We start from the raw sequence: 13,060 nt of genomic DNA, 5'->3' as shown, positions 1-13,060 counted from the left end.
TTCAGCAAGACACACAGCAGTCACAAGCACTTTAGAAACTATATCTGTTGGCACTGTCACCACCAGCTAGCTTTTATATAATGGTCTATTGCTGACATTAGTTATCCAGCAGGTAGGGAACATGGATTCTGAATCATCCACAGCATGACAATATGTAGTCAAACACTTAGCTCTCATCCTCTAGATAGGCTAGAACAGAGCCACTTTCACCCGGTTTGAGATTCAAACTTCATGTCAACCTTCTAGCATTTTGCATTGTAGATATGTGCTCCTGTTAAGGAACTGAATAAAAGAGGATTTTGACTAGAGAATATAATGAAGGAATTTCATCCCCAAACATATACTACTTACTCAAGTGAATAATCTAAACCTTTCCCTAAAATTATGTCAGCATGACTCAATGTAATGAGACTCTCAGGATACCAAGCTAGTCTAAAAATATCTGGAGATCTCTAGTGTTTAACATGTGGATATATATTCAAGAAATTCAGGGACAGAAGAACAAATATCTAAATGTGATTAACCTGCAAACACAAGAATGCATGCTTAGAGTGAAATCACTGACTAGAGCAATGCATGGAAATGCCTCTGCTGCTTTGTGTAGTCTAACCATGACTCTTAGGGTTAGCTTCTTGGGGAATGATCAGACAGAATTTACATCATCTCTTTACAGAAAAGACAAGAAGCTGCATGGGTTTGTGAAGTTGCATGATGAAGCTAATATTGCAAGAACTCCATCAATGAAGGACACTGAACCCTTGCCTCCAGAGCTCCAGGCTCACTTCACAAGTATTGCAGGATAGCCAGGATAAAAACATGATTCATCTTTAGGTTGCAGTATGTTTTTTCCTACTTTTTCTCCTTTTTAGTATTTAGAAATAATTTTCAAGGACATTTTCTGTTTTCCAGTTTAGGCAAAAATGTAATTTTTACATTTTCTGTTAAAAAACAAAGTCAGGTTATTCCTTGAGAGAGGTGATGTCTTTAGAGATTGTCTTTTCAGTTCAGAGTTCTTTAAAAATGTGAAGCCAAACTGCAATACTTTTGTAGCAAATGTGTTTCACAATCTGGGAATTATTTCCACAAATTCCAAGTGGTTTTTGACATGAAAATCGCATGTCTCAAGCACCTCTGAAAAGCTTTCCTTCTTTTTGAGTAACTTGTTTTAAAGTTTTATTAAAGCATTAGCAGGACACTGGGAACAAAAGGTACATTTGACCAGAATGACCAGAAAGCCCCTGAGTTTTCTCTCATTGTATTTTCAGTTTCATTGTGCAGTTTTCAGATAATAATTAGAGATGTCAAGTTCTCCTTTATCCTGCAAGTTCTTCATAAACAGGATATACTGATTTTTACAGCCTGAATGGAATTTAAATTCTGGTCACTTCTCCAGTCCACAGGGGAAGTGTTTACCTTTTCCATAATGCTTTAAATTCAGAGTTAGAAACAGTATGGAGTCCTGTTTGGATTACATACACACACAAAACAAAAACCTTCACACTTACCTCCCTAGAGTTTCAATAACCTTTTCCACTGGTTTAAGTTTGAATAGATACAGATCCCTTGGGTTCTGGCTTAATAAATCTGGTTCCTTGAAAACTGTTATGCAGAAGGTGAAACACAAAATGGAACTCAGTTACTAAGCTTTGTGGATCACGTATGAGGTCACCAGTGTTTATATCTTCAGCAAATCACCACCTATTACCTGATTAATTTCCCAGCCAAAAATAGTCTAAAGTACAAGTCTTAGAAAGCCTGTGGCTACACAAGGGCAGCAAAAGCCTTAAAGCTATAGTAACAGCTTTGCCAACTGGAAAATATTCTGAAAAACTTGCTTTGATCCCTCCCCCCCCCCCCCCCCCCCCCCCCCCCCCCCCCCCCCCCCAATTTTTACAGTAAACTGGGAGAATTTCACAAGTTTTTAGCTTTTTTACAGAAATTTTTCAGACCTATGGACTTGGTCTATGTGCATAATATCGTTATACAATTTGAGCAATAAAAATTTAGTTTAATTTATTAAAAATGGGACCTTTAAAATTTATTGTTAAACTAATCAATGATAGGTATAACGTTGTCATCAAAGTTTTCTTTGTCTTGGAACAAAGGACTGTGGGAAGTACTGAATAATGGGCCATATATAATTTATTTCAAGAACGGTGTGCTCATGTTTATCTGAGGAGACCCTTATTGTTGACTTGAGGATATACTAAATCCTTGACTTAGACTTAAATCATCATTAATGTTAATAAAGCTCCTTTAAAGTAAAAATAATGGTAATAACAATCAGAACTCAACATCACTACTTCAAAAGAAGAAAATAATAATTAAAAAAAGAATTAATAAAACTATGTTACATCAGTTATTTTAATCTTTCTAAAACTTTCTAAAACACATTGACAGTGGTGCAAGCCATTAACAAGATTTCCCCTAGCTTTATGCCCATTTATGTAATCCTGTGCTGCCCTTCATATAATATGGGAGGATTTGATTTGCCTTTCTCACGAGCATAGTTAGAATTTCTGTAACAGAAAAGCAGGAGGAAGAGACCATCAGGTAAAAATAATTTCTAAATACCGATGTGCAGTCACACTTGCAGTTCTCCCCCACCAAAAAAAAAAAAAAAAAAAAAAAAAAAAAAAAAGATGCAGGGGGGAATTAACATGAAGACAAGAAGATATGCATTGCTGTTGTTCCTTCACCCTTGACAGGTCAGCCTTTTCTCCCAACTCCTTTTCTTTAGCCACTGAAGAAAAGACTCCTGAGTTAGGTGACTCAAAAGTAAGAACAAATAGCTAGGCTTTATAAGATTGCCTCTCACCTATTTCTGAAATTGTCCATGAGGCAAGAACAGATGTATTAGCTAAACACAGTATTTGTGTAGGTGTGTATATTTTTATGTTGAAAACTTATTAGCTATTCGTATTTCCTTACTATTTCATGAAATAGTCTCTTCTGATTGACATTATGCAATAGATTCTCATATAATCAGGCTGAGAATCTGCAACTGCCTCAGCAGCCAGCAGTATGCAAGGATTACTCTGACAATTCCAAGTTGGGGAGTAAATTTCTCCTGTCATCAGCATGGTGACAGAAAGGATGAAGGCTGTGACAGGTGGCAAGGAAGACAAGGAGCGTAGGTTCCAGGAGGCAGGCAGTTTATTGTCACACATTTACACTATTTGATACAAATGCCATCAATATTTTAATCACATCATTATTCACACACTTTAAAACTCATAGTACTTAATTCTATTTTATTTTAAATAGGACTTCATCAAGAATGTCCTAACAAAAGTGGGCTGTGAGTTACTAGCCCATTAGATTTTCAATGAACAGACATACAATGGATGATTTAGCAGGCATCTATCCAAAATCATTAACACGTTTTCTGAGATTAACTCATATGCTTTGCCAGTTTCACAGCAAGCAGGTTTTAGGTGCTTCTGCCACATACACCTGCCAATATATAGGAGTGAGAAAATATAATGTTCAGTGGTTATAAACACTTCAAACAGGAAAATGCAAAATGTAGATTCAGTCACACAAGAAGGCAGAATCTGTGTTTTCCTAGTGACAAAACACAGAAGCCTTTCTTATGCTACTCCACACCTGACTGTGTGGACAGACATCACTCACCTCCCCTCTCAATAAGCTCTAATGCTTGTTAGGCTACATATTAAACTAGTTCAATTTGCTAGAAATCTACCTGATAAAAAAGCAATGTAGGACTTTATACTTAATTGCATCAAGAACATGTTAATACACCAACAGAAGGCTCACATCTGATTTCATCAAGTAATATTTGTTCTCATAGAACAAGGTCTGATTCTTTCTGATCAGGGTTAATAAGCCAGACGGCTGGATAGAAAGAAAGTTCAGATTTAATTCTGGCAAAAATAGCTTAAGTAATCTTACTTTTCAGATTCTTCTATTTTACTAAACAGCAAAATGTTTACTATACATTTCATCATTTTTGTCTATTCTGGACATGGGGAACGCTAGGTTTTTTCTGATCTTGCTACCTAAAATCATAACCAGCAAAAGTCTCCAAATCAAATGATAGGTTAGAAAGCCAACATCGGTTTATTGCAGTGCTGGGTGCATGGGGGATATTTCCTCCTAACATGCACACCAAGTTATTCGAGTGTAAACGTTACACAGTAGAGTAGTTGCTTATTCATTTTCATTCAGGCACAGGACTGGTTACAAGTTTCTTGCTTCTAATGCAAATTAGTGTGCATCCCCAGACAGCACCACTGAAGTTTTTTACCAACTAGGAATGCTCCCCCAGCAGGGGCTTGCCCTCTTTCAGGAGAGAGGGGGGAGCTCTTTGAGTTGGAGGTGGAGATCTCCAAATACCACAATTACCTTTGTCCTACTTCCAACTAATTTTCTGTGGATTCTGACACCTTATCAGCTTGTCTCCTCTTGCAGCCAGAACTTTCCCACTTGGAGACTCTCTGCATGATTTACATAATGGTGTTCTTACTATCTCTTCTTTGTTTCCCAAGAATGACTCCCTTGATTAGAAGTCCTCTCAGTCATCAGTTTTGACGACTTTAGAGGGTGGGTCCTTGAGGGGGTGGGTCAGCTTGACCTAAACTTTGTGCACATTCTTGTTTAGATAAATCAGAGTTCAGTAATTTGGGAGTTATAGCTCACCTGAAGTTAGCAGTGCTCTACAGGAAAGAGGACCAACTGTAAGTCTATGATTACCAAAGCACTAATAATTTTATGCAACAGGGCACCACAGCAAGTGCTTTACCATTTCAACACGTTGTGCAGAATGCTCAAGTTTGCTCAGACCAGTCTCAGAAGGTTGTTTCACAGGGTCAAAGTAAGAGCAACCTCCTCCATTGATAACCCAGAAAATTTCCTGGGACACAGCAACGTATTAGTAGCATGGCTTAATCTCCCCCAAAGGCAAATTGTTCCAACCATCAGGATCAAGAAAATCTTAAACTTACAGCCTTGTATGTTTGAAGAGTTGCCTTAAGCACTGGCATTCTTTGTCTCATTGGCCACTTAGCTTTTGAGAATGTGTCATTCTCAAGGGAATGGCAAACATTTTCTAATGGTTACCTATATCCAGCCAACTAGAACTTGCAGGAGAGCCTGAAACCCTCTATTACTAGGAAAGGCAAACTAGACCCCACTTCTTCACATTCTGACCTTTCAGTGAGGCAGCACTAGATTAGATGTAATGAATTCCAGTCTTCATTAACTAAAAAAGGTGAAGCATTTTGCACATGTAGTGTTTCAGAATATATTTTGTGATTTGAGAAATATTTCTTTGTTGCCTGAAGTGTATTCAATATAGGCAAGGGCATCTTGTTCTAGGTATAAAACAGTATTTATCTCAGTTTTATGGCAGTTCTAAAGTCACAATAACGTTGCAAATTTTTTTCCAGAATGAATATTAACTGATGTGCTTGAAATTTCACACTGTCATGAAGTGTCATTAAAACAATGGAAATAGTCCAGAAATAATCTGAATTACTTACAAGTACTGTTAATTATGATGTTTAATGCAAAAGTTAGAAACACTTGAACTTTAAATCGGATACTTAGTCTATTCTAAAGAAAAAAAAAACCCCACCAACAATTATCATATGCAGTTTGAAATAAATTCAGTTTTCCAAAGTAATTTCTTGCTATCTGGTCTTTAGGTTGCATTTCTGAACCAATATAGTAAACACTTGACAACTGAAATCTGTCTGTAAATGTTGTAATTAACTGTAATAATTGAGATTTTTCAGAAAGGAATGTGCACCTAAATTTGTATCTTCTTGAACTTATTTGGGCAATTTAGTAGATATTGCATTATATGTACACAAAATTTGTAACTTATTATTAAGTTGATTACTTTTGCTATGTCTTATTTTTATTTACAGTGTTTTCTATTCTTTTCAGTTTAGCTGAACATGGCAGAATATATTGTAACCTATTGTTCTGAGTTTGTGAAATATTACTGCATCCTTAATTATTATTTATTTCATATTTTAAAAATTAATTTTAACTGGAAAGGAAAGAAGCTTATATGGTAAAAACAGACTTTCTAGAAATTGTAGTTTTTTTCCTAGAAAACATAGAAGCTTAAACATGTTTCAATTGTGTGTGCTGAATTACCCATCTAAAACATGTCAAGATGTAACATTTCTGGTTCAAATTGAAAGTATATACATTTAACTATGTATCAGCATTACTGGTGTTGAAACGATCACAGGAGCTTATTAGATTCATTATTTTGCCCATGGCATCAGCCTTTTGCCTATGGATGCACTAGAAATACCAGCAAATTTGTTAATAAAATAGCCAATTGTGTATCATTGTCCATTTGCTACAAATTTTATCATCATTTGCATTTAAACTTTTTATTTTGTTGCTTTGTCTACTTTTCTTGACTCAATATCATGTATAGAGAAACATATTACTGCTGAAGCAGTAAAAACATTACATTTCAGTTTTTCTCTTTAAAATTATCTGAATGAAAAATGAAAGAGCTAGAATCTAATACACTGACTAGAGATTTCAGGTTTCAAGGTTAAGCCATATACACTACCATCAATCCACAATAATGGTAATTTTTGAGGCAAGTCCCTCTCATCTAACTTCAGTAATGTTATATAAATGTATACACCTTAGGTGATATCCTTAGGCTTCTGTTAGAGCTACTGAAGAGAAATAGTCATATTTAGGGTATAATTTATCCACTATGTTAAATGTCTATAAGAATAAAATAAATGATACCTTATAAGTGATTCTTTCTCCTCATTAACTATAAAATGAGCCTTGGGTATCAATTTGAGGTACATACATCTGTGCTATTTCCTAAGTTCAAAAAAATGTATTGTATCCTAAATGTCAGTAAGACATTTTAAGAAATTAGCATAGCCTCAGAATAATATCACTGGTAATATTCCATCTTCACTGTCTATTGATTCACTAATAAATTATTTCAGCGTGTATTAATGGGGTTTCAGTTCAATTTTTGATAGTGCCAAGATTAAAATTAGGCTTGGTGATTTATCCTTCCACCTCTAATTCTAGGAGAAAATTTGAGGAGAAAGGGGATTTGCTATGACTCCACTGTTGGCCAGAACTACAGTTGTAAACATCTTAGTGTAGGTGTCTGTGAACTTCACTTCCCTAAAGATAAAAGAGGATTGCCATCTACATTACCCAAATATATCCTTGGTTTCTCCGTGCTGGTCCAGGGGGAAGTGGGTCTCCTATAGTTCCTATGTCATTATCTTCAGCTCTGTAGAGATGTTTCAATCATCCTAATAAAACTTAGATGACATTAGGTACCTAGATGTACCTAACTGATCTGAGTCCTAAACATCACATTTAAGTGTTTATTACAGTCAACACAGCCAATGGAGTCACCTAGTTATTCAGTTGACTACCCCAGATTGCACTGACTATAACGACCAGATCTTCACTGACTATGAAGGAGTCTAAAAAGCTATCACTATCTGTACACAATCTAGACCTGAATTCTAACCCAAGGGCTGTAGTCAGATGCATAAATATAGGCATCTAGCGCTATTTTAGATGTCTTAGGTTGTTCAGCCTGTTTCCACAAGGCTGGCAGATATGACCTGAACAAATGAGATATCAAGTCTTCTGGTACATTAGCTGGACAGAAATCAGGGTAATTTTTGACCCTACTCAGGAATTTATGTTCTCATAAACCTGATATATAAAGTACCCTTTTAAAAATGGAAATTTCATAAAACTGTATTTTCAGAATTTCAGGAAAAGCATGAACACTAACTAAAAAAAGTAGACTGAATGACTAAATGTGGTAGGTTTGTTGCCTAAACTCCCCAATTACAGAACTCTGATTTAAGTAAGAAGGTGCACAAAGCTTAGGTCAAGCTGACCCACCCTCTCAAGTTGTTAATGCTCAAATACCCACCATTTCAAGTCGTCAAAACTGATGACTGAAAGGACTTCTAATCAAGCGTGTCAGTCTTGGGAAACAAAGAACAGATAATGTTAAGAACACCATTATCTAAATTACACAGAAAGAAGTCTCCAAGTGGGAAAGTTCTGGCTGCAAGAGGAGACCAGCTGGTAAGGTGTTGCAATTACTAATTTACACTGGAAGGGAGAAACTTGTAACCAGTCCTGTGCATGAATGAAAATAGATATGTAATGTTCTATGAATATGCAAGTACTCTACTGTATATAACGTGTGCACTCCAGTAGCTTGGTGTGCATGTTAGAAGACAAGATCCCCCATGCACTCACTGCAATAAACCAATGTCGGCTTTCTAAACTATCCTTTGGTTTGTTTTGCTGGTTATGATTTTTGGTAACAGGTTGACCCTGGCCAGCTACTGGACACTCACCCAGCTGCTCTCTCATTCTTCCTCAATAGAATAGGAGGAGAAAATAGGATGAAAAAGCTCGTGGGTTAAGTTAAAGACAGCTAGCTCACTTAGCAATTACCACCACAGGCAAAACAGCCTTAACTTGGGGAAAAATAAATAAGTTATTGCCAATTAAAATAGAGATGGACAGCAAGAAGCAAAGGCAAAAAAACCCCTTCCTGCCAACCTCCACCCCCCTCTTTTTTTTCATGCCCCTCTCCCCCGGCTCAGCTTCACTCCTTCACTCCCAACTCTTCTACCTTTCACCCACCCCAGCAGCACTGGGCGATAGGGAATGGAGCTACAGCCTGTCCATAACAGCTCCTCTCTGCCCCTCCTTTTCCTCATACTTTTCCCCTACTCCAGGATGGATCCTCCACGGGCTGCATGGTGGGTGCCTGCTCTGGCTGGTCCTATCAACAGGCTGCAGGGAAATCTCTGCTTGGCTACCTGGAAATACCGCTCCTCCTCCTCCTCCTCTCTCCTTGCTGTCTGCAGCACTTTCCCTTTTTCCTCACTCCTCCCTCTCACAGCTGTCATGCAACATTTTGAAAATGTTTTTTAAATACGTTTTTAAAATATGGCTTCTTAAATGCACTTCCCTTGTGCCCTGCAGTGGGTGGGCTGGAGCCGGCTGGAACCGGCTGTGCCCAGCCCGGGGCAGCCCCGGCCGCCTCACAGAGCCCCCACAGCCCCCCATGCTGTCTCTGTGGCACCTGAACCCAGTTCATTAAAACTGAAAAGTCATTACTATTTCAGAAAACTGTGATTTTGGAAGACTGCTTCACTGTATAGCTTTTCTTTGGCATTACAGGAGTCAAAATATGCCTGTAAATAAGAGATGCCTGATAAGCCTAAAACCCTTTTGTTACTGAGAGCCAGGTGGAAAGACTTGTACATTACTCTGATGAATTACCCACTGTAATATTTTTAAATACATGCTGTATGCTTTTGGCTGTTTAGATTTGTCTGAAAGTTAGTGAGTGGAGGTGGGATACCTTGTGAAAGACATCTGAGGAGGCATGGATTTGAAAAGAGGAAAAGAATAAAAGTATCAGGCAGAAAACTTAACTTCAAATGTTAATGTATTGGATTCCAAAATATTCTTTGCCTTAACTAACTGAACACTGTATTTAAATGAAAGGTCTGAGCCTTCTAAGATTCACTGTTTTAGTGTTTTTAAGGTTTTGGTATGGGTTGGGTTTTGTTTGTGTTTTTTGAGTTTTTTTGTTTTGGTTTGGTTTGGTTTTTTTTTGACATTTAAGCAGAGAGTACGTACAATCATTCTGCTGAAGCTGAAGCTTCAAGTAAGACAGTAAACATGTATTCACCTGCAATTAAAAAGTGTGACATTTCTATATAATTTCAGAAAAATCTAGAGATTTTCAGCAGAAAAATGTCAGAGTCTTCTGCACATGTAAATTGTACAGATATCCAATGAAAATATCACAGCTAACTATAAATGATGAACAGCTATAACATCGCCAGGAAGTGACTGGACAAGATGTCTAAGAGTAGCAATATATTGACCTTCTTAATGTCTAAGTGTCATGATAAGAAAGTTTGCAATGAATGAGAAAGTAAGAGCAATGTATTGAAAATTTAGTACATGAGAAATGAGAATGACAAAAAGTTCTCATATCAGCAAATGCTAAAGTGTATGCAGAACTCAGAGGAGAATTTGCAATGAGTGGAGGTGATATTGCTATTTTGATTGTGTCTGCTGCATAGCGGGTGATTACTTAATGGCAGAGAAGAATGATCCTTCTCTCTCTCCTCTCTCTAGGTAGTTACATAGCTGTCATCACTTCAGTACATGCACATAGTTCCCTTTTCCTTCATTTATACAACACATCATTTATCTACTTTATGTATACCATTTAGAACTCCTTGCAGGAAATCTCTGTGACAACTTTTGGCTGCAATTAGTTTCTGTTAAGTTAATTTCAAGTTATAAGCCATCCAAGTTTCTCCTGTATTTACTCACAACCAGTTTGCTTTAGGATACTAAGATGCTTCTAGGAAAAATATTAGAGCAATGTTCACGAGGCTGAGACTATCATTATAACTTTTGGCAATAGAGAAAAAATGACAAGTGGATAGTTAGAAGAAGTAAAATTGTCATTTGCAGATGCTTGCTGTTCCATTTTACCAATGAGTAACAGACATATAAAAAGAATAACAATAAAGATTTAAACAATTTTAACAACAATTTTCAAAAGTTAGTCTCAAAATCCTAATATACTGATAAAACACCTAAGAAAAAGGGCAAGTTAATAGTAATCATAAAAATTTTCCATTACTGAACTAAATTAGGTAATTTGTTGATATCATACTAGTGACACTTGATAATAAAGTAATCAAAATAAGTAAGTGTAGCAGGATTTACCATGTATTAAGGAATTTCCTGGTTTTATATTACATATTACTTTATAGCCCTTTTTTCGATCCTATGTCAATTTCATTCCCCTTGTGAAAGTCCACTGATTTCAATAGTTTTACAGCTTAAGTGAAAAATTATTACAGTAACAAAGACACCACCTTTTCACCACCTCTTCCACCTTTAGTATTATATTTTTAAAACTCCATACCTGCAATTTTATTGTCATTTAATAGTAACATAAGGTACGCTTTCATTTGAGTAAGATCCCCTGAATTTTCCTACAGTGGTATGAGACTAAGTAATATATTTTCTGCACAATTATTAAAGTTTACCACCTACTGGTACCAGAGAAAATTATAGGATTGAACAATTAAGTTTTATTTCACATTCAGGCTTTGTTCTGCTGTTTATCAACCCTGCTATGATAATAAAGTTGATCCAAGTGTGAACACATCATTTATCACCAACAACTAGAAGCAGCATGATTCATATAAATAAAAATGTTTGTTCAGTGGTTTTCGTTTTGAGCATTTCCTATTCTAACAATTAATCCTCCCTCCAGCTTTGTCAAAACCACAGTAGATACAATGGTTTCATCAAGGATTCCTTCAAGATTTCTTTTCCTACAATTCTTAAACATTAGTTTATACATTCTCTTCAGGTCCTGTATATTTAAACAGGAGTTCTGTTTTCCCAATGAAGTAAAAATTAGAAGTATATATGTATACATCTATTTACATACTGTTCATATATCTCACATTAGGTAAAATTTCAGAATATTAAAAACTAGAATTTGTGGCTGGACTAAGGAAAAAAAGGCATCTTTCAGAATTTATTATTATGAAAATTAAGAACTCATTTTTGATTAAGTGACAATAATTTACAAAACCTAGGAGTGCTGGACCCAGGAGGTGAGAAACGTGCAGTTTTCCTGTACACTGCCTTTCAACTATTAAACTGTATACAAATTTGCAGCTGCCAAGTGTCAGGTCATTGCTTTTCCTCCCTACTAGGCAGCAGCTGCTCTGCTCATTCTTTAGAAATCTTCCTTTCCAGATGACATTGGAAGTGTAACAAGAGACTTTATTACTGATGAAATAAAGCCTTGGACTACTCCAAAAAAATGACCAAAAAATAAACTTTTAGTAGAAATGTACAAATGAAGTGCAGAAGAGATTGGTAGGAGAAAAGGTGGTACTTACCTAGAGTCCTATCATACGAATATCAGTTTTCTAATATACCTTATCTCATACAAAAATTTACTTTATCTACTAGTAAATTGAAGACAGATTTTTCAAATATTGTGTTCACTCTTCTTTTTATTTTTTTAATGATACAACTTCCTTAATCAACGTAAGCAGTGTTTTCTTCAGACCTTAAAGATTTTTTTAATTAACAGCCAGTTTTTCTGCAGTGGAATAACAGGACAGTTTGAAAAAAATAATAAAGTCTATATTTCCATATTACTAAATATATTGATAGAACTCCCCCTTTTACCATAATTTTCCAAGACATGAATGCTTAAAGCAGTAGTAAGACTGAGGGAAGTTTGTCAAATGGAAATGAATTATAAGTCTCTAGATAGTTGTCTTTTATTGTTTAATTAATAAAGCACCACAGAAATGTGTTCACACTTAAACCATTAAAAAAAAAAAACAAACACTCCCCCCAAAAAAAGTCAAAACAATGCTCATTCTGAAAAAAAGAGAAAAAGAAAAAAAAAGTCATAAATCCACAGCAAACGTGTATGTTCATCAACAAGGGTAGAGAAAATAAAGAAGTTAAGTAGAAATCCTGATTATATACTACAAGATGTGATTACTTCTTCCAACGTCTGCTCTTTTTTTCTGACCTAAAATTGTTTCCTGAAAATCTTTTCTAATGGCATTTCCAATAGTAGAGATACAATGCCCTAAATATTAGTTCATAAAATCAATGCTTCCATAGAAATTAGATTATTTAATTTGATTCAATTTACCTGATCTATTGTGTTCTTTTGTATTTTGTGGTGTTCCAGAACTAGAAATAACCTTAAATAATATTATAAAAAGCTATGTTATCTAGCCAAAATTTCCTGGAAAGTGTTTTTATCTCTCTCTTCCATTTGCAATTTACATTAAGGATTTTCAGGCTGATGGATACCTTATCACAATGAAATAAAATCTCCAAAGGTCCCCAAATAATACTGTTTCTGTGCATATGCTGCCATCATATTTTATGACAATGCAACATATATGAAGATTTCAAATAAGAGCACTATTATATTATTAAAAAAACTGTCTTACCATCATTTTTC

The sequence above is a fragment of the Falco naumanni genome, chromosome 2 (assembly GCF_017639655.2).
Source record: "Falco naumanni isolate bFalNau1 chromosome 2, bFalNau1.pat, whole genome shotgun sequence".
NCBI lineage: Eukaryota > Metazoa > Chordata > Aves > Falconiformes > Falconidae > Falco > Falco naumanni.
The sequence above is the reverse complement of the archived record's forward strand: the minus strand, read 5'-3'. Positions refer to the sequence as shown.